The sequence below is a fragment of the Elephas maximus genome, chromosome 5 (genome assembly GCF_024166365.1).
Source record: "Elephas maximus indicus isolate mEleMax1 chromosome 5, mEleMax1 primary haplotype, whole genome shotgun sequence".
NCBI lineage: Eukaryota > Metazoa > Chordata > Mammalia > Proboscidea > Elephantidae > Elephas > Elephas maximus.
The window spans coordinates 411,393-432,544 of NC_064823.1; positions in this window are offsets into that span (position 1 = coordinate 411,393).

Below are 21,152 nucleotides of genomic sequence, written 5' to 3' on the forward strand. Positions count from 1 at the left end.
CGCGAAGGGCAGATCTGCCGAGCTCATTGCGGGAAAGCGAAAGCAAAGGACGCTTTTCTCCCTCTAACCGCTTTCGTCAGAGGAACGGCGGAAGTCACAGTGTTCTTTCTCTCCCTGAGATACACACAATCTGACGTTGCCTCTGAGCTCCGTTGCTGGCAAAGAACTGAAACTGACATACATTCCTGTGGGGAAACACAGGGCTTTGCTAGGATTTCTCTAGGCAGTGTGTTTTCCCTGGGCCTCACTGTAGCAACACTATCTCGCAAGGGCAGAACTGCATGGGATTTCCTCTGCCAGGAGAGAGCTGCTGCTTTGTAGTTTGTGCTGGGAAACCTTGTTTTGGCAAGTGCGAATTGACCGCATTCAGGCAGAAAGAAAAGAGAATAGCAAGAGGCCTTTTCTCCCCGGCTGCTCTGCCAAGCCCTTCCAGCTCAAACTATGTCGTTGCTCCTCTGGAAGGATCCCTGCACCGCGGCGTAGTTTTTCCGAAGAAGCCCTGCGTTTGCAAGAGCAAATGAGGAATTCGTGGCAGGAAAGAGGAAGGAAAGAAAGTTTCTCTCCCTCTGCCTGCTTTGCTCAGAGGACCGGATGAAGTCAGGGAGTTCTCCCTTTCACTGAGAAACGTGCGGGCTGCTGTTGCCTGGGCGCTCTCTTCTTTGCAAAAGAGTCTGCAGTTCCACGCTTTGAACCGTGGAAAGGCGCCGGGCTCTGCTAAGACTTCCCCTGCGCTTCGTTTGCCCTGGGCCAAAGCGAGCCTTCACAATAGCTGAACGCTAACACTGCATACTCGTTCCACTTCCAGAACCGGGCTACGGCGAGGCAGTTCTCCGGGGAAAACGGCCCTTCGCGAAGGGCAGATCTGCCGAGCTCATTGCGGGAAAGCGAAAGCAAAGGACGCTTTTCTCCCTCTAACCGCTTTCGTCAGAGGAACGGGGGAAGTCACAGTGTTCTTTCTCTCCCTGAGATACACACAGTCTGACGTTGCCTCTGAGCTCCGTTGCTGGCAAAGAACTGAAAGTGACATACATTCCTGTGGGGAAACACAGGGCTTTGCTAGGATTTCTCTAGGCAGTGTGTTTTCCCTGGGCCTCACTGTAGCAACACGATCTCGCCAGGGCAACACTGCATGGCACTTCCTCTGCCAGGAGAGAGCTGCTGCTTTGTAGTTTGTGCTGAGAAACCTTGCTTTGGCAAGCGCGAATTGACCGCATTCAGGCAGAAAGAAAAGAGAATAGCAAGAGGCCTTTTCTCCCCGGCTGCTCTGCCAAGCCCTTCCAGCTCAAACTATGTCGTTGCTCCTCTGGAAGGATCCCTGCACCGCGGCGTAGTTTTTCCGAAGAAGCCCTGCGTTTGCAAGAGCAAATGAGGAATTCGTGGCAGGAAAGAGGAAGGAAAGAAAGTTTCTCTCCCTCTGCCTGCTTTGCTCAGAGGACCGGATGAAGTCAGGGAGTTCTCCCTTTCACTGAGAAACGTGCGGGCTGCTGTTGCCTGGGCGCTCTCTTCTTTGCAAAAGAGTCTGCAGTTCCACGCTTTGAACCGTGGAAAGGCGCCGGGCTCTGCTAAGATTTCCCCCGGCGCTTCGTTTGCCCTGGGCCAAAGCGAGCCTTCACAATAGCTGAACGCTAACACTGCATACTCGTTCCACTTCCAGAACCGGGCTACGGCGAGGCAGTTCTCCGGGGGAAAACGGCCCTTCGCGAAGGGCAGATCTGCCGAGCTCATTGCGGGAAAGCGAAAGCAAAGGACGCTTTTCTCCCTCTAACCGCTTTCGTCAGAGGAACGGGGGAAGTCACAGTGTTCTTTCTCTCCCTGAGATACACACAATCTGACGTTGCCTCTGAGCTCCGTTGCTGGCAAAGAACTGAAACTGACATACATTCCTGTGGGGAAACACAGGGCTTTGCTAGGATTTCTCTAGGCAGTGTGTTTTCCCTGGGCCTCACTGTAGCAACACTATCTCGCAAGGGCAGAACTGCATGGGATTTCCTCTGCCAGGAGAGAGCTGCTGCTTTGTAGTTTGTGCTGGGAAACCTTGTTTTGGCAAGTGCGAATTGACCGCATTCAGGCAGAAAGAAAAGAGAATAGCAAGAGGCCTTTTCTCCCCAGCTGCTCTGCCAAGCCCTTCCAGCTCAAACTATGTCGTTGCTCCTCTGGAAGGATCCCTGCACCGCGGCGTAGTTTTTCCGAAGAAGCCCTGCGTTTGCAAGAGCAAATGAGGAATTCGTGGCAGGAAAGAGGAAGGAAAGAAAGTTTCTCTCCCTCTGCCTGCTTTGCTCAGAGGACTGGATGAAGTCAGGGAGTTCTCCCTTTCACTGAGAAACGTGCGGGCTGCTGTTGCCTGGGCGCTCTCTTCTTTGCAAAAGAGTCTGCAGTTCCACGCTTTGAACCGTGGAAAGGCGCCGGGCTCTGCTAAGACTTCCCCTGCGCTTCGTTTGCCCTGGGCCAAAGCGAGCCTTCACAATAGCTGAACGCTAACACTGCATACTCGTCCCACTTCCAGAACAGGGCTACCGCGAGGCAGTTCTCCGGGGGAAAACGGCCCTTCGCGAAGGGCAGATCTGCCGAGCTCATTGCGGGAAAGCGAAAGCAAAGGACGCTTTTCTCCCTCTAACCGCTTTCGTCAGAGGAACGGCGGAAGTCACAGTGTTCTTTCTCTCCCTGAGATACACACAATCTGACGTTGCCTCTGAGCTCCGTTGCTGGCAAAGAACTGAAACTGACATACATTCCTGTGGGGAAACACAGGGCTTTGCTAGGATTTCTCTAGGCAGTGTGTTTTCCCTGGGCCTCACTGTAGCAACACTATCTCGCAAGGGCAGAACTGCATGGGATTTCCTCCGCCAGGAGAGAGCTGCTGCTTTGTAGTTTGTGCTGGGAAACCTTGCTTTGGCAAGTGCGAATTGACCGCATTCAGGCAGAAAGAAAAGAGAATAGCAAGAGGCCTTTTCTCCCCGGCTGCTCTGCCAAGCCCTTCCAGCTCAAACTATGTCGTTGCTCCTCTGGAAGGATCCCTGCACCGCGGCGTAGTTTTTCCGAAGAAGCCCTGCGTTTGCAAGAGCAAATGAGGAATTCGTGGCAGGAAAGAGGAAGGAAAGAAAGTTTCTCTCCCTCTGCCTGCTTTGCTCAGAGGACCGGATGAAGTCAGGGAGTTCTCCCTTTCACTGAGAAACGTGCGGGCTGCTGTTGCCTGGGCGCTCTCTTCTTTGCAAAAGAGTCTGCAGTTCCACGCTTTGAACCGTGGAAAGGCGCCGGGCTCTGCTAAGATTTCCCCCGGCGCTTCGTTTGCCCTGGGCCAAAGCGAGCCTTCACAATAGCTGAACGCTAACACTGCATACTCGTTCCACTTCCAGAACCGGGCTACGGCGAGGCAGTTCTCCGGGGGAAAACGGCCCTTCGCGAAGGGCAGATCTGCCGAGCTCATTGCGGGAAAGCGAAAGCAAAGGACGCTTTTCTCCCTCTAACCGCTTTCGTCAGAGGAACGGGGGAAGTCACAGTGTTCTTTCTCTCCCTGAGATACACACAATCTGACGTTGCCTCTGAGCTCCGTTGCTGGCAAAGAACTGAAAGTGACATACATTCCTGTGGGGAAACACAGGGCTTTGCTAGGATTTCTCTAGGCAGTGTGTTTTCCCTGGGCCTCACTGTAGCAACACTATCTCGCAAGGGCAGAACTGCATGGGATTTCCTCTGCCAGGAGAGAGCTGCTGCTTTGTAGTTTGTGCTGGGAAACCTTGTTTTGGCAAGTGCGAATTGACCGCATTCAGGCAGAAAGAAAAGAGAATAGCAAGAGGCCTTTTCTCCCCGGCTGCTCTGCCAAGCCCTTCCAGCTCAAACTATGTCGTTGCTCCTCTGGAAGGATCCCTGCACCGCGGCGTAGTTTTTCCGAAGAAGCCCTGCGTTTGCAAGAGCAAATGAGGAATTCGTGGCAGGAAAGAGGAAGGAAAGAAAGTTTCTCTCCCTCTGCCTGCTTTGCTCAGAGGACTGGATGAAGTCAGGGAGTTCTCCCTTTCACTGAGAAACGTGCGGGCTGCTGTTGCCTGGGCGCTCTCTTCTTTGCAAAAGAGTCTGCAGTTCCACGCTTTGAACCGTGGAAAGGCGCCGGGCTCTGCTAAGACTTCCCCTGCGCTTCGTTTGCCCTGGGCCAAAGCGAGCCTTCACAATAGCTGAACGCTAACACTGCATACTCGTCCCACTTCCAGAACAGGGCTACCGCGAGGCAGTTCTCCGGGGGAAAACGGCCCTTCGCGAAGGGCAGATCTGCCGAGCTCATTGCGGGAAAGCGAAAGCAAAGGACGCTTTTCTCCCTCTAACCGCTTTCGTCAGAGGAACGGGGGAAGTCACAGTGTTCTTTCTCTCCCTGAGATACACACAATCTGACGTTGCCTCTGAGCTCCGTTGCTGGCAAAGAACTGAAACTGACATACATTCCTGTGGGTAAACACAGGGCTTTGCTACGATTTCTCTAGGCAGTGTGTTTTCCCTGGGCCTCACTGTAGCAACACTATCTCGCCAGGGCAACACTGCATGGCACTTCCTCTGCCAGGAGAGAGCTGCTGCTTTGTAGTTTGTGCTGGGAAACCTTGTTTTGGCAAGTGCGAATTGACCGCATTCAGGCAGAAAGAAAAGAGAATAGCAAGAGGCCTTTTCTCCCCGGCTGCTCTGCCAAGCCCTTCCAGCTCAAACTATGTCGTTGCTCCTCTGGAAGGATCCCTGCACCGCGGCGTAGTTTTTCCGAAGAAGCCCTGCGTTTGCAAGAGCAAATGAGGAATTCGTGGCAGGAAAGAGGAAGGAAAGAAAGTTTCTCTCCCTCTGCCTGCTTTGCTCAGAGGACCGGATGAAGTCAGGGAGTTCTCCCTTTCACTGAGAAACGTGCGGGCTGCTGTTGCCTGGGCGCTCTCTTCTTTGCAAAAGAGTCTGCAGTTCCACGCTTTGAACCGTGGAAAGGCGCCGGGCTCTGCTAAGATTTCCCCCGGCGCTTCGTTTGCCCTGGGCCAAAGCGAGCCTTCACAATAGCTGAACGCTAACACTGCATACTCGTTCCACTTCCAGAACCGGGCTACGGCGAGGCAGTTCTCCGGGGGAAAACGGCCCTTCGCGAAGGGCAGATCTGCCGAGCTCATTGCGGGAAAGCGAAAGCAAAGGACGCTTTTCTCCCTCTAACCGCTTTCGTCAGAGGAACGGGGGAAGTCACAGTGTTCTTTCTCTCCCTGAGATACACACAATCTGACGTTGCCTCTGAGCTCCGTTGCTGGCAAAGAACTGAAACTGACATACATTCCTGTGGGGAAACACAGGGCTTTGCTAGGATTTCTCTAGGCAGTGTGTTTTCCCTGGGCCTCACTGTAGCAACACTATCTCGCAAGGGCAGAACTGCATGGGATTTCCTCTGCCAGGAGAGAGCTGCTGCTTTGTAGTTTGTGCTGGGAAACCTTGTTTTGGCAAGTGCGAATTGACCGCATTCAGGCAGAAAGAAAAGAGAATAGCAAGAGGCCTTTTCTCCCCAGCTGCTCTGCCAAGCCCTTCCAGCTCAAACTATGTCGTTGCTCCTCTGGAAGGATCCCTGCACCGCGGCGTAGTTTTTCCGAAGAAGCCCTGCGTTTGCAAGAGCAAATGAGGAATTCGTGGCAGGAAAGAGGAAGGAAAGAAAGTTTCTCTCCCTCTGCCTGCTTTGCTCAGAGGACCGGATGAAGTCAGGGAGTTCTCCCTTTCACTGAGAAACGTGCGGGCTGCTGTTGCCTGGGCGCTCTCTTCTTTGCAAAAGAGTCTGCAGTTCCACGCTTTGAACCGTGGAAAGGCGCCGGGCTCTGCTAAGACTTCCCCTGCGCTTCGTTTGCCCTGGGCCAAAGCGAGCCTTCACAATAGCTGAACGCTAACACTGCATACTCGTCCCACTTCCAGAACAGGGCTACCGCGAGGCAGTTCTCCGGGGGAAAACGGCCCTTCGCGAAGGGCAGATCTGCCGAGCTCATTGCGGGAAAGCGAAAGCAAAGGACGCTTTTCTCCCTCTAACCGCTTTCGTCAGAGGAACGGGGGAAGTCACAGTGTTCTTTCTCTCCCTGAGATACACACAATCTGACGTTGCCTCTGAGCTCCGTTGCTGGCAAAGAACTGAAACTGACATACATTCCTGTGGGGAAACACAGGGCTTTGCTAGGATTTCTCTAGGCAGTGTGTTTTCCCTGGGCCTCACTGTAGCAACACTATCTCGCAAGGGCAGAACTGCATGGGATTTCCTCTGCCAGGAGAGAGCTGCTGCTTTGTAGTTTGTGCTGGGAAACCTTGTTTTGGCAAGTGCGAATTGACCGCATTCAGGCAGAAAGAAAAGAGAATAGCAAGAGGCCTTTTCTCCCCGGCTGCTCTGCCAAGCCCTTCCAGCTCAAACTATGTCGTTGCTCCTCTGGAAGGATCCCTGCACCGCGGCGTAGTTTTTCCGAAGAAGCCCTGCGTTTGCAAGAGCAAATGAGGAATTCGTGGCAGGAAAGAGGAAGGAAAGAAAGTTTCTCTCCCTCTGCCTGCTTTGCTCAGAGGACCGGATGAAGTCAGGGAGTTCTCCCTTTCACTGAGAAACGTGCGGGCTGCTGTTGCCTGGGCGCTCTCTTCTTTGCAAAAGAGTCTGCAGTTCCACGCTTTGAACCGTGGAAAGGCGCCGGGCTCTGCTAAGACTTCCCCTGCGCTTCGTTTGCCCTGGGCCAAAGCGAGCCTTCACAATAGCTGAACGCTAACACTGCATACTCGTTCCACTTCCAGAACCGGGCTACGGCGAGGCAGTTCTCCGGGGGAAAACGGCCCTTCGCGAAGGGCAGATCTGCCGAGCTCATTGCGGGAAAGCGAAAGCAAAGGACGCTTTTCTCCCTCTAACCGCTTTCGTCAGAGGAACGGGGGAAGTCACAGTGTTCTTTCTCTCCCTGAGATACACACAATCTGACGTTGCCTCTGAGCTCCGTTGCTGGCAAAGAACTGAAAGTGACATACATTCCTGTGGGGAAACACAGGGCTTTGCTAGGATTTCTCTAGGCAGTGTGTTTTCCCTGGGCCTCACTGTAGCAACACTATCTCGCAAGGGCAGAACTGCATGGGATTTCCTCTGCCAGGAGAGAGCTGCTGCTTTGTAGTTTGTGCTGGGAAACCTTGTTTTGGCAAGTGCGAATTGACCGCATTCAGGCAGAAAGAAAAGAGAATAGCAAGAGGCCTTTTCTCCCCGGCTGCTCTGCCAAGCCCTTCCAGCTCAAACTATGTCGTTGCTCCTCTGGAAGGATCCCTGCACCGCGGCGTAGTTTTTCCGAAGAAGCCCTGCGTTTGCAAGAGCAAATGAGGAATTCGTGGCAGGAAAGAGGAAGGAAAGAAAGTTTCTCTCCCTCTGCCTGCTTTGCTCAGAGGACCGGATGAAGTCAGGGAGTTCTCCCTTTCACTGAGAAACGTGCGGGCTGCTGTTGCCTGGGCGCTCTCTTCTTTGCAAAAGAGTCTGCAGTTCCACGCTTTGAACCGTGGAAAGGCGCCGGGCTCTGCTAAGACTTCCCCTGCGCTTCGTTTGCCCTGGGCCAAAGCGAGCCTTCACAATAGCTGAACGCTAACACTGCATACTCGTCCCACTTCCAGAACAGGGCTACCGCGAGGCAGTTCTCCGGGGGAAAACGGCCCTTCGCGAAGGGCAGATCTGCCGAGCTCATTGCGGGAAAGCGAAAGCAAAGGACGCTTTTCTCCCTCTAACCGCTTTCGTCAGAGGAACGGGGGAAGTCACAGTGTTCTTTCTCTCCCTGAGATACACACAATCTGACGTTGCCTCTGAGCTCCGTTGCTGGCAAAGAACTGAAACTGACATACATTCCTGTGGGTAAACACAGGGCTTTGCTACGATTTCTCTAGGCAGTGTGTTTTCCCTGGGCCTCACTGTAGCAACACTATCTCGCCAGGGCAACACTGCATGGCACTTCCTCTGCCAGGAGAGAGCTGCTGCTTTGTAGTTTGTGCTGGGAAACCTTGTTTTGGCAAGTGCGAATTGACCGCATTCAGGCAGAAAGAAAAGAGAATAGCAAGAGGCCTTTTCTCCCCGGCTGCTCTGCCAAGCCCTTCCAGCTCAAACTATGTCGTTGCTCCTCTGGAAGGATCCCTGCACCGCGGCGTAGTTTTTCCGAAGAAGCCCTGCGTTTGCAAGAGCAAATGAGGAATTCGTGGCAGGAAAGAGGAAGGAAAGAAAGTTTCTCTCCCTCTGCCTGCTTTGCTCAGAGGACCGGATGAAGTCAGGGAGTTCTCCCTTTCACTGAGAAACGTGCGGGCTGCTGTTGCCTGGGCGCTCTCTTCTTTGCAAAAGAGTCTGCAGTTCCACGCTTTGAACCGTGGAAAGGCGCCGGGCTCTGCTAAGATTTCCCCCGGCGCTTCGTTTGCCCTGGGCCAAAGCGAGCCTTCACAATAGCTGAACGCTAACACTGCATACTCGTTCCACTTCCAGAACCGGGCTACGGCGAGGCAGTTCTCCGGGGGAAAACGGCCCTTCGCGAAGGGCAGATCTGCCGAGCTCATTGCGGGAAAGCGAAAGCAAAGGACGCTTTTCTCCCTCTAACCGCTTTCGTCAGAGGAACGGGGGAAGTCACAGTGTTCTTTCTCTCCCTGAGATACACACAATCTGACGTTGCCTCTGAGCTCCGTTGCTGGCAAAGAACTGAAACTGACATACATTCCTGTGGGGAAACACAGGGCTTTGCTAGGATTTCTCTAGGCAGTGTGTTTTCCCTGGGCCTCACTGTAGCAACACTATCTCGCAAGGGCAGAACTGCATGGGATTTCCTCTGCCAGGAGAGAGCTGCTGCTTTGTAGTTTGTGCTGGGAAACCTTGTTTTGGCAAGTGCGAATTGACCGCATTCAGGCAGAAAGAAAAGAGAATAGCAAGAGGCCTTTTCTCCCCAGCTGCTCTGCCAAGCCCTTCCAGCTCAAACTATGTCGTTGCTCCTCTGGAAGGATCCCTGCACCGCGGCGTAGTTTTTCCGAAGAAGCCCTGCGTTTGCAAGAGCAAATGAGGAATTCGTGGCAGGAAAGAGGAAGGAAAGAAAGTTTCTCTCCCTCTGCCTGCTTTGCTCAGAGGACCGGATGAAGTCAGGGAGTTCTCCCTTTCACTGAGAAACGTGCGGGCTGCTGTTGCCTGGGCGCTCTCTTCTTTGCAAAAGAGTCTGCAGTTCCACGCTTTGAACCGTGGAAAGGCGCCGGGCTCTGCTAAGACTTCCCCTGCGCTTCGTTTGCCCTGGGCCAAAGCGAGCCTTCACAATAGCTGAACGCTAACACTGCATACTCGTCCCACTTCCAGAACAGGGCTACCGCGAGGCAGTTCTCCGGGGGAAAACGGCCCTTCGCGAAGGGCAGATCTGCCGAGCTCATTGCGGGAAAGCGAAAGCAAAGGACGCTTTTCTCCCTCTAACCGCTTTCGTCAGAGGAACGGGGGAAGTCACAGTGTTCTTTCTCTCCCTGAGATACACACAATCTGACGTTGCCTCTGAGCTCCGTTGCTGGCAAAGAACTGAAACTGACATACATTCCTGTGGGGAAACACAGGGCTTTGCTAGGATTTCTCTAGGCAGTGTGTTTTCCCTGGGCCTCACTGTAGCAACACTATCTCGCAAGGGCAGAACTGCATGGGATTTCCTCTGCCAGGAGAGAGCTGCTGCTTTGTAGTTTGTGCTGGGAAACCTTGTTTTGGCAAGTGCGAATTGACCGCATTCAGGCAGAAAGAAAAGAGAATAGCAAGAGGCCTTTTCTCCCCGGCTGCTCTGCCAAGCCCTTCCAGCTCAAACTATGTCGTTGCTCCTCTGGAAGGATCCCTGCACCGCGGCGTAGTTTTTCCGAAGAAGCCCTGCGTTTGCAAGAGCAAATGAGGAATTCGTGGCAGGAAAGAGGAAGGAAAGAAAGTTTCTCTCCCTCTGCCTGCTTTGCTCAGAGGACCGGATGAAGTCAGGGAGTTCTCCCTTTCACTGAGAAACGTGCGGGCTGCTGTTGCCTGGGCGCTCTCTTCTTTGCAAAAGAGTCTGCAGTTCCACGCTTTGAACCGTGGAAAGGCGCCGGGCTCTGCTAAGACTTCCCCTGCGCTTCGTTTGCCCTGGGCCAAAGCGAGCCTTCACAATAGCTGAACGCTAACACTGCATACTCGTTCCACTTCCAGAACCGGGCTACGGCGAGGCAGTTCTCCGGGGGAAAACGGCCCTTCGCGAAGGGCAGATCTGCCGAGCTCATTGCGGGAAAGCGAAAGCAAAGGACGCTTTTCTCCCTCTAACCGCTTTCGTCAGAGGAACGGGGGAAGTCACAGTGTTCTTTCTCTCCCTGAGATACACACAATCTGACGTTGCCTCTGAGCTCCGTTGCTGGCAAAGAACTGAAACTGACATACATTCCTGTGGGGAAACACAGGGCTTTGCTAGGATTTCTCTAGGCAGTGTGTTTTCCCTGGGCCTCACTGTAGCAACACTATCTCGCAAGGGCAGAACTGCATGGGATTTCCTCTGCCAGGAGAGAGCTGCTGCTTTGTAGTTTGTGCTGGGAAACCTTGTTTTGGCAAGTGCGAATTGACCGCATTCAGGCAGAAAGAAAAGAGAATAGCAAGAGGCCTTTTCTCCCCGGCTGCTCTGCCAAGCCCTTCCAGCTCAAACTATGTCGTTGCTCCTCTGGAAGGATCCCTGCACCGCGGCGTAGTTTTTCCGAAGAAGCCCTGCGTTTGCAAGAGCAAATGAGGAATTCGTGGCAGGAAAGAGGAAGGAAAGAAAGTTTCTCTCCCTCTGCCTGCTTTGCTCAGAGGACCGGATGAAGTCAGGGAGTTCTCCCTTTCACTGAGAAACGTGCGGGCTGCTGTTGCCTGGGCGCTCTCTTCTTTGCAAAAGAGTCTGCAGTTCCACGCTTTGAACCGTGGAAAGGCGCCGGGCTCTGCTAAGACTTCCCCTGCGCTTCGTTTGCCCTGGGCCAAAGCGAGCCTTCACAATAGCTGAACGCTAACACTGCATACTCGTCCCACTTCCAGAACAGGGCTACCGCGAGGCAGTTCTCCGGGGGAAAACGGCCCTTCGCGAAGGGCAGATCTGCCGAGCTCATTGCGGGAAAGCGAAAGCAAAGGACGCTTTTCTCCCTCTAACCGCTTTCGTCAGAGGAACGGGGGAAGTCACAGTGTTCTTTCTCTCCCTGAGATACACACAATCTGACGTTGCCTCTGAGCTCCGTTGCTGGCAAAGAACTGAAACTGACATACATTCCTGTGGGGAAACACAGGGCTTTGCTAGGATTTCTCTAGGCAGTGTGTTTTCCCTGGGCCTCACTGTAGCAACACTATCTCGCAAGGGCAGAACTGCATGGGATTTCCTCTGCCAGGAGAGAGCTGCTGCTTTGTAGTTTGTGCTGGGAAACCTTGTTTTGGCAAGTGCGAATTGACCGCATTCAGGCAGAAAGAAAAGAGAATAGCAAGAGGCCTTTTCTCCCCGGCTGCTCTGCCAAGCCCTTCCAGCTCAAACTATGTCGTTGCTCCTCTGGAAGGATCCCTGCACCGCGGCGTAGTTTTTCCGAAGAAGCCCTGCGTTTGCAAGAGCAAATGAGGAATTCGTGGCAGGAAAGAGGAAGGAAAGAAAGTTTCTCTCCCTCTGCCTGCTTTGCTCAGAGGACCGGATGAAGTCAGGGAGTTCTCCCTTTCACTGAGAAACGTGCGGGCTGCTGTTGCCTGGGCGCTCTCTTCTTTGCAAAAGAGTCTGCAGTTCCACGCTTTGAACCGTGGAAAGGCGCCGGGCTCTGCTAAGACTTCCCCTGCGCTTCGTTTGCCCTGGGCCAAAGCGAGCCTTCACAATAGCTGAACGCTAACACTGCATACTCGTTCCACTTCCAGAACCGGGCTACGGCGAGGCAGTTCTCCGGGGGAAAACGGCCCTTCGCGAAGGGCAGATCTGCCGAGCTCATTGCGGGAAAGCGAAAGCAAAGGACGCTTTTCTCCCTCTAACCGCTTTCGTCAGAGGAACGGGGGAAGTCACAGTGTTCTTTCTCTCCCTGAGATACACACAATCTGACGTTGCCTCTGAGCTCCGTTGCTGGCAAAGAACTGAAACTGACATACATTCCTGTGGGGAAACACAGGGCTTTGCTAGGATTTCTCTAGGCAGTGTGTTTTCCCTGGGCCTCACTGTAGCAACACTATCTCGCCAGGGCAGAACTGCATGGGATTTCCTCTGCCAGGAGAGAGCTGCTGCTTTGTAGTTTGTGCTGGGAAACCTTGTTTTGGCAAGTGCGAATTGACCGCATTCAGGCAGAAAGAAAAGAGAATAGCAAGAGGCCTTTTCTCCCCGGCTGCTCTGCCAAGCCCTTCCAGCTCAAACTATGTCGTTGCTCCTCTGGAAGGATCCCTGCACCGCGGCGTAGTTTTTCCGAAGAAGCCCTGCGTTTGCAAGAGCAAATGAGGAATTCGTGGCAGGAAAGAGGAAGGAAAGAAAGTTTCTCTCCCTCTGCCTGCTTTGCTCAGAGGACCGGATGAAGTCAGGGAGTTCTCCCTTTCACTGAGAAACGTGCGGGCTGCTGTTGCCTGGGCGCTCTCTTCTTTGCAAAAGAGTCTGCAGTTCCACGCTTTGAACCGTGGAAAGGCGCCGGGCTCTGCTAAGACTTCCCCTGCGCTTCGTTTGCCCTGGGCCAAAGCGAGCCTTCACAATAGCTGAACGCTAACACTGCATACTCGTCCCACTTCCAGAACAGGGCTACCGCGAGGCAGTTCTCCGGGGGAAAACGGCCCTTCGCGAAGGGCAGATCTGCCGAGCTCATTGCGGGAAAGCGAAAGCAAAGGACGCTTTTCTCCCTCTAACCGCTTTCGTCAGAGGAACGGGGGAAGTCACAGTGTTCTTTCTCTCCCTGAGATACACACAATCTGACGTTGCCTCTGAGCTCCGTTGCTGGCAAAGAACTGAAACTGACATACATTCCTGTGGGGAAACACAGGGCTTTGCTACGATTTCTCTAGGCAGTGTGTTTTCCCTGGGCCTCACTGTAGCAACACTATCTCGCCAGGGCAACACTGCATGGCACTTCCTCTGCCAGGAGAGAGCTGCTGCTTTGTAGTTTGTGCTGGGAAACCTTGTTTTGGCAAGTGCGAATTGACCGCATTCAGGCAGAAAGAAAAGAGAATAGCAAGAGGCCTTTTCTCCCCGGCTGCTCTGCCAAGCCCTTCCAGCTCAAACTATGTCGTTGCTCCTCTGGAAGGATCCCTGCACCGCGGCGTAGTTTTTCCGAAGAAGCCCTGCGTTTGCAAGAGCAAATGAGGAATTCGTGGCAGGAAAGAGGAAGGAAAGAAAGTTTCTCTCCCTCTGCCTGCTTTGCTCAGAGGACCGGATGAAGTCAGGGAGTTCTCCCTTTCACTGAGAAACGTGCGGGCTGCTGTTGCCTGGGCGCTCTCTTCTTTGCAAAAGAGTCTGCAGTTCCACGCTTTGAACCGTGGAAAGGCGCCGGGCTCTGCTAAGATTTCCCCCGGCGCTTCGTTTGCCCTGGGCCAAAGCGAGCCTTCACAATAGCTGAACGCTAACACTGCATACTCGTTCCACTTCCAGAACCGGGCTACGGCGAGGCAGTTCTCCGGGGGAAAACGGCCCTTCGCGAAGGGCAGATCTGCCGAGCTCATTGCGGGAAAGCGAAAGCAAAGGACGCTTTTCTCCCTCTAACCGCTTTCGTCAGAGGAACGGGGGAAGTCACAGTGTTCTTTCTCTCCCTGAGATACACACAATCTGACGTTGCCTCTGAGCTCCGTTGCTGGCAAAGAACTGAAAGTGACATACATTCCTGTGGGGAAACACAGGGCTTTGCTAGGATTTCTCTAGGCAGTGTGTTTTCCCTGGGCCTCACTGTAGCAACACTATCTCGCAAGGGCAGAACTGCATGGGATTTCCTCCGCCAGGAGAGAGCTGCTGCTTTGTAGTTTGTGCTGGGAAACCTTGTTTTGGCAAGTGCGAATTGACCGCATTCAGGCAGAAAGAAAAGAGAATAGCAAGAGGCCTTTTCTCCCCGGCTGCTCTGCCAAGCCCTTCCAGCTCAAACTATGTCGTTGCTCCTCTGGAAGGATCCCTGCACCGCGGCGTAGTTTTTCCGAAGAAGCCCTGCGTTTGCAAGAGCAAATGAGGAATTCGTGGCAGGAAAGAGGAAGGAAAGAAAGTTTCTCTCCCTCTGCCTGCTTTGCTCAGAGGACCGGATGAAGTCAGGGAGTTCTCCCTTTCACTGAGAAACGTGCGGGCTGCTGTTGCCTGGGCGCTCTCTTCTTTGCAAAAGAGTCTGCAGTTCCACGCTTTGAACCGTGGAAAGGCGCCGGGCTCTGCTAAGATTTCCCCCGGCGCTTCGTTTGCCCTGGGCCAAAGCGAGCCTTCACAATAGCTGAACGCTAACACTGCATACTCGTTCCACTTCCAGAACCGGGCTACGGCGAGGCAGTTCTCCGGGGGAAAACGGCCCTTCGCGAAGGGCAGATCTGCCGAGCTCATTGCGGGAAAGCGAAAGCAAAGGACGCTTTTCTCCCTCTAACCGCTTTCGTCAGAGGAACGGGGGAAGTCACAGTGTTCTTTCTCTCCCTGAGATACACACAATCTGACGTTGCCTCTGAGCTCCGTTGCTGGCAAAGAACTGAAACTGACATACATTCCTGTGGGGAAACACAGGGCTTTGCTAGGATTTCTCTAGGCAGTGTGTTTTCCCTGGGCCTCACTGTAGCAACACTATCTCGCCAGGGCAGAACTGCATGGGATTTCCTCTGCCAGGAGAGAGCTGCTGCTTTGTAGTTTGTGCTGGGAAACCTTGTTTTGGCAAGTGCGAATTGACCGCATTCAGGCAGAAAGAAAAGAGAATAGCAAGAGGCCTTTTCTCCCCGGCTGCTCTGCCAAGCCCTTCCAGCTCAAACTATGTCGTTGCTCCTCTGGAAGGATCCCTGCACCGCGGCGTAGTTTTTCCGAAGAAGCCCTGCGTTTGCAAGAGCAAATGAGGAATTCGTGGCAGGAAAGAGGAAGGAAAGAAAGTTTCTCTCCCTCTGCCTGCTTTGCTCAGAGGACCGGATGAAGTCAGGGAGTTCTCCCTTTCACTGAGAAACGTGCGGGCTGCTGTTGCCTGGGCGCTCTCTTCTTTGCAAAAGAGTCTGCAGTTCCACGCTTTGAACCGTGGAAAGGCGCCGGGCTCTGCTAAGACTTCCCCTGCGCTTCGTTTGCCCTGGGCCAAAGCGAGCCTTCACAATAGCTGAACGCTAACACTGCATACTCGTCCCACTTCCAGAACAGGGCTACCGCGAGGCAGTTCTCCGGGGGAAAACGGCCCTTCGCGAAGGGCAGATCTGCCGAGCTCATTGCGGGAAAGCGAAAGCAAAGGACGCTTTTCTCCCTCTAACCGCTTTCGTCAGAGGAACGGGGGAAGTCACAGTGTTCTTTCTCTCCCTGAGATACACACAATCTGACGTTGCCTCTGAGCTCCGTTGCTGGCAAAGAACTGAAACTGACATACATTCCTGTGGGGAAACACAGGGCTTTGCTACGATTTCTCTAGGCAGTGTGTTTTCCCTGGGCCTCACTGTAGCAACACTATCTCGCCAGGGCAACACTGCATGGCACTTCCTCTGCCAGGAGAGAGCTGCTGCTTTGTAGTTTGTGCTGGGAAACCTTGTTTTGGCAAGTGCGAATTGACCGCATTCAGGCAGAAAGAAAAGAGAATAGCAAGAGGCCTTTTCTCCCCGGCTGCTCTGCCAAGCCCTTCCAGCTCAAACTATGTCGTTGCTCCTCTGGAAGGATCCCTGCACCGCGGCGTAGTTTTTCCGAAGAAGCCCTGCGTTTGCAAGAGCAAATGAGGAATTCGTGGCAGGAAAGAGGAAGGAAAGAAAGTTTCTCTCCCTCTGCCTGCTTTGCTCAGAGGACCGGATGAAGTCAGGGAGTTCTCCCTTTCACTGAGAAACGTGCGGGCTGCTGTTGCCTGGGCGCTCTCTTCTTTGCAAAAGAGTCTGCAGTTCCACGCTTTGAACCGTGGAAAGGCGCCGGGCTCTGCTAAGATTTCCCCCGGCGCTTCGTTTGCCCTGGGCCAAAGCGAGCCTTCACAATAGCTGAATGCTAACACTGCATACTCGTTCCACTTCCAGAACCGGGCTACGGCGAGGCAGTTCTCCGGGGGAAAACGGCCCTTCGCGAAGGGCAGATCTGCCGAGCTCATTGCGGGAAAGCGAAAGCAAAGGACGCTTTTCTCCCTCTAACCGCTTTCGTCAGAGGAACGGCGGAAGTCACAGTGTTCTTTCTCTCCCTGAGATACACACAATCTGACGTTGCCTCTGAGCTCCGTTGCTGGCAAAGAACTGAAAGTGACATACATTCCTGTGGGGAAACACAGGGCTTTGCTAGGATTTCTCTAGGCAGTGTGTTTTCCCTGGGCCTCACTGTAGCAACACTATCTCGCAAGGGCGGAACTGCATGGGATTTCCTCTGCCAGGAGAGAGCTGCTGCTTTGTAGTTTGTGCTGGGAAACCTTGTTTTGGCAAGTGCGAATTGACCGCATTCAGGCAGAAAGAAAAGAGAATAGCAAGAGGCCTTTTCTCCCCGGCTGCTCTGCCAAGCCCTTCCAGCTCAAACTATGTCGTTGCTCCTCTGGAAGGATCCCTGCACCGCGGCGTAGTTTTTCCGAAGAAGCCCTGCGTTTGCAAGAGCAAATGAGGAATTCGTGGCAGGAAAGAGGAAGGAAAGAAAGTTTCTCTCCCTCTGCCTGCTTTGCTCAGAGGACCGGATGAAGTCAGGGAGTTCTCCCTTTCACTGAGAAACGTGCGGGCTGCTGTTGCCTGGGCGCTCTCTTCTTTGCAAAAGAGTCTGCAGTTCCACGCTTTGAACCGTGGAAAGGCGCCGGGCTCTGCTAAGACTTCCCCTGCGCTTCGTTTGCCCTGGGCCAAAGCGAGCCTTCACAATAGCTGAACGCTAACACTGCATACTCGTCCCACTTCCAGAACAGGACTACGGCGAGGCAGTTCTCCGGGGGAAAACGGCCCTTCGCGAAGGGCAGATCTGCCGAGCTCATTGCGGGAAAGCGAAAGCAAAGGACGCTTTTCTCCCTCTAACCGCTTTCGTCAGAGGAACGGGGGAAGTCACAGTGTTCTTTCTCTCCCTGAGATACACACAATCTGACGTTGCCTCTGAGCTCCGTTGCTGGCAAAGAACTGAAACTGACATACATTCCTGTGGGGAAACACAGGGCTTTGCTACGATTTCTCTAGGCAGTGTGTTTTCCCTGGGCCTCACTGTAGCAACACTATCTCGCCAGGGCAACACTGCATGGCACTTCCTCTGCCAGGAGAGAGCTGCTGCTTTGTAGTTTGTGCTGGGAAACCTTGTTTTGGCAAGTGCGAATTGACCGCATTCAGGCAGAAAGAAAAGAGAATAGCAAGAGGCCTTTTCTCCCCGGCTGCTCTGCCAAGCCCTTCCAGCTCAAACTATGTCGTTGCTCCTCTGGAAGGATCCTTGCACCGCGGCGTAGTTTTTCCGAAGAAGCCCTGCGTTTGCAAGAGCAAATGAGGAATTCGTGGCAGGAAAGAGGAAGGAAAGAAAGTTTCTCTCCCTCTGCCTGCTTTGCTCAGAGGACCGGATGAAGTCAGGGAGTTCTCCCTTTCACTGAGAAACGTGCGGGCTGCTGTTGCCTGGGCGCTCTCTTCTTTGCAAAAGAGTCTGCAGTTCCACGCTTTGAACCGTGGAAAGGCGCCGGGCTCTGCTAAGATTTCCCCCGGCGCTTCGTTTGCCCTGGGCCAAAGCGAGCCTTCACAATAGCTGAACGCTAACACTGCATACTCGTTCCACTTCCAGAACCGGGCTACGGCGAGGCAGTTCTCCGGGGGAAAACGGCCCTTCGCGAAGGGCAGATCTGCCGAGCTCATTGCGGGAAAGCGAAAGCAAAGGACGCTTTTCTCCCTCTAACCGCTTTCGTCAGAGGAACGGGGGAAGTCACAGTGTTCTTTCTCTCCCTGAGATACACACAATCTGACGTTGCCTCTGAGCTCCGTTGCTGGCAAAGAACTGAAAGTGACATACATTCCTGTGGGGAAACACAGGGCTTTGCTAGGATTTCTCTAGGCAGTGTGTTTTCCCTGGGCCTCACTGTAGCAACACTATCTCGCAAGGGCAGAACTGCATGGGATTTCCTCTGCCAGGAGAGAGCTGCTGCTTTGTAGTTTGTGCTGGGAAACCTTGTTTTGGCAAGTGCGAATTGACCGCATTCAGGCAGAAAGAAAAGAGAATAGCAAGAGGCCTTTTCTCCCCGGCTGCTCTGCCAAGCCCTTCCAGCTCAAACTATGTCGTTGCTCCTCTGGAAGGATCCCTGCACCGCGGCGTAGTTTTTCCGAAGAAGCCCTGCGTTTGCAAGAGCAAATGAGGAATTCGTGGCAGGAAAGAGGAAGGAAAGAAAGTTTCTCTCCCTCTGCCTGCTTTGCTCAGAGGACCGGATGAAGTCAGGGAGTTCTCCCTTTCACTGAGAAACGTGCGGGCTGCTGTTGCCTGGGCGCTCTCTTCTTTGCAAAAGAGTCTGCAGTTCCACGCTTTGAACCGTGGAAAGGCGCCGGGCTCTGCTAAGACTTCCCCTGCGCTTCGTTTGCCCTGGGCCAAAGCGAGCCTTCACAATAGCTGAACGCTAACACTGCATACTCGTCCCACTTCCAGAACAGGGCTACCGCGAGGCAGTTCTCCGGGGGAAAACGGCCCTTCGCGAAGGGCAGATCTGCCGAGCTCATTGCGGGAAAGCGAAAGCAAAGGACGCTTTTCTCCCTCTAACCGCTTTCGTCAGAGGAACGGGGGAAGTCACAGTGTTCTTTCTCTCCCTGAGATACACACAATCTGACGTTGCCTCTGAGCTCCGTTGCTGGCAAAGAACTGAAACTGACATACATTCCTGTGGGGAAACACAGGGCTTTGCTACGATTTCTCTAGGCAGTGTGTTTTCCCTGGGCCTCACTGTAGCAACACTATCTCGCCAGGGCAACACTGCATGGCACTTCCTCTGCCAGGAGAGAGCTGCTGCTTTGTAGTTTGTGCTGGGAAACCTTGTTTTGGCAAGTGCGAATTGACCGCATTCAGGCAGAAAGAAAAGAGAATAGCAAGAGGCCTTTTCTCCCCGGCTGCTCTGCCAAGCCCTTCCAGCTCAAACTATGTCGTTGCTCCTCTGGAAGGATCCCTGCACCGCGGCGTAGTTTTTCCGAAGAAGCCCTGCGTTTGCAAGAGCAAATGAGGAATTCGTGGCAGGAAAGAGGAAGGAAAGAAAGTTTCTCTCCCTCTGCCTGCTTTGCTCAGAGGACCGGATGAAGTCAGGGAGTTCTCCCTTTCACTGAGAAACGTGCGGGCTGCTGTTGCCTGGGCGCTCTCTTCTTTGCAAAAGAGTCTGCAGTTCCACGCTTTGAACCGTGGAAAGGCGCCGGGCTCTGCTAAGATTTCCCCCGGCGCTTCGTTTGCCCTGGGCCAAAGCGAGCCTTCACAATAGCTGAACGCTAACACTGCATACTCGTTCCACTTCCAGAACCGGGCTACGGCGAGGCAGTTCTCCGGGGGAAAACGGCCCTTCGCGAAGGGCAGATCTGCCGAGCTCATTGCGGGAAAGCGAAAGCAAAGGACGCTTTTCTCCCTCTAACCGCTTTCGTCAGAGGAACGGCGGAAGTCACAGTGTTCTTTCTCTCCCTGAGATACACACAATCTGACGTTGCCTCTGAGCTCCGTTGCTGGCAAAGAACTGAAAGTGACATACATTCCTGTGGGGAAACACAGGGCTTTGCTAGGATTTCTCTAGGCAGTGTGTTTTCCCTGGGCCTCACTGTAGCAACACTATCTCGCAAGGGCGGAACTGCATGGGATTTCTTCTGCCAGGAGAGAGCTGCTGCTTTGTAGTTTGTGCTGGGAAACCTTGTTTTGGCAAGTGCGAATTGACCGCATTCAGGCAGAAAGAAAAGAGAATAGCAAGAGGCCTTTTCTCCCCGGCTGCTCTGCCAAGCCCTTCCAGCTCAAACTATGTCGTTGCTCCTCTGGAAGGATCCCTGCACCGCGGCGTAGTTTTTCCGAAGAAGCCCTGCGTTTGCAAGAGCAAATGAGGAATTCGTGGCAGGAAAGAGGAAGGAAAGAAAGTTTCTCTCCCTCTGCCTGCTTTGCTCAGAGGACTGGATGAAGTCAGGGAGTTCTCCCTTTCACTGAGAAACGTGCGGGCTGCTGTTGCCTGGGCGCTCTCTTCTTTGCAAAAGAGTCTGCAGTTCCACGCTTTGAACCGTGGAAAGGCGCCGGGCTCTGCTAAGACTTCCCCTGCGCTTCGTTTGCCCTGGGCGAAAGCGAGCCTTCACAATAGCTGAACGCTAACACTGCATACTCGTCCCACTTCCAGAACAGGGCTACGGCGAGGCAGTTCTCCGGGGGAAAACGGCCCTTCGCGAAGGGCAGATCTGCCGAGCTCATTGCGGGAAAGCGAAAGCAAAGGACGCTTTTCTCCCTCTAACCGCTTTCGTCAGAGGAACGGGGGAAGTCACAGTGTTCTTTCTCTCCCTGAGATACACACAATCTGACGTTGCCTCTGAGCTCCGTTGCTGGCAAAGAACTGAAACTGACATACATTCCTGTGGGGAAACACAGGGCTTTGCTACGATTTCTCTAGGCAGTGTGTTTTCCCTGGGCCTCACTGTAGCAACACTATCTCGCCAGGGCAGAACTGCATGGGATTTCCTCTGCCAGGAGAGAGCTGCTGCTTTGTAGTTTGTGCTGGGAAACCTTGTTTTGGCAAGTGCGAATTGACCGCATTCAGGCAGAAAGAAAAGAGAATAGCAAGAGGCCTTTTCTCCCCGGCTGCTCTGCCAAGCCCTTCCAGCTCAAACTATGTCGTTGCTCCTCTGGAAGGATCCCTGCACCGCGGCGTAGTTTTTCCGAAGAAGCCCTGCGTTTGCAAGAGCAAATGAGGAATTCGTGGCAGGAAAGAGGAAGGAAAGAAAGTTTCTCTCCCTCTGCCTGCTTTGCTCAGAGGACCGGATGAAGTCAGGGAGTTCTCCCTTTCACTGAGAAACGTGCGGGCTGCTGTTGCCTGGGCGCTCTCTTCTTTGCAAAAGAGTCTGCAGTTCCACGCTTTGAACCGTGGAAAGGCGCCGGGCTCTGCTAAGATTTCCCCCGGCGCTTCGTTTGCCCTGGGCCAAAGCGAGCCTTCACAAT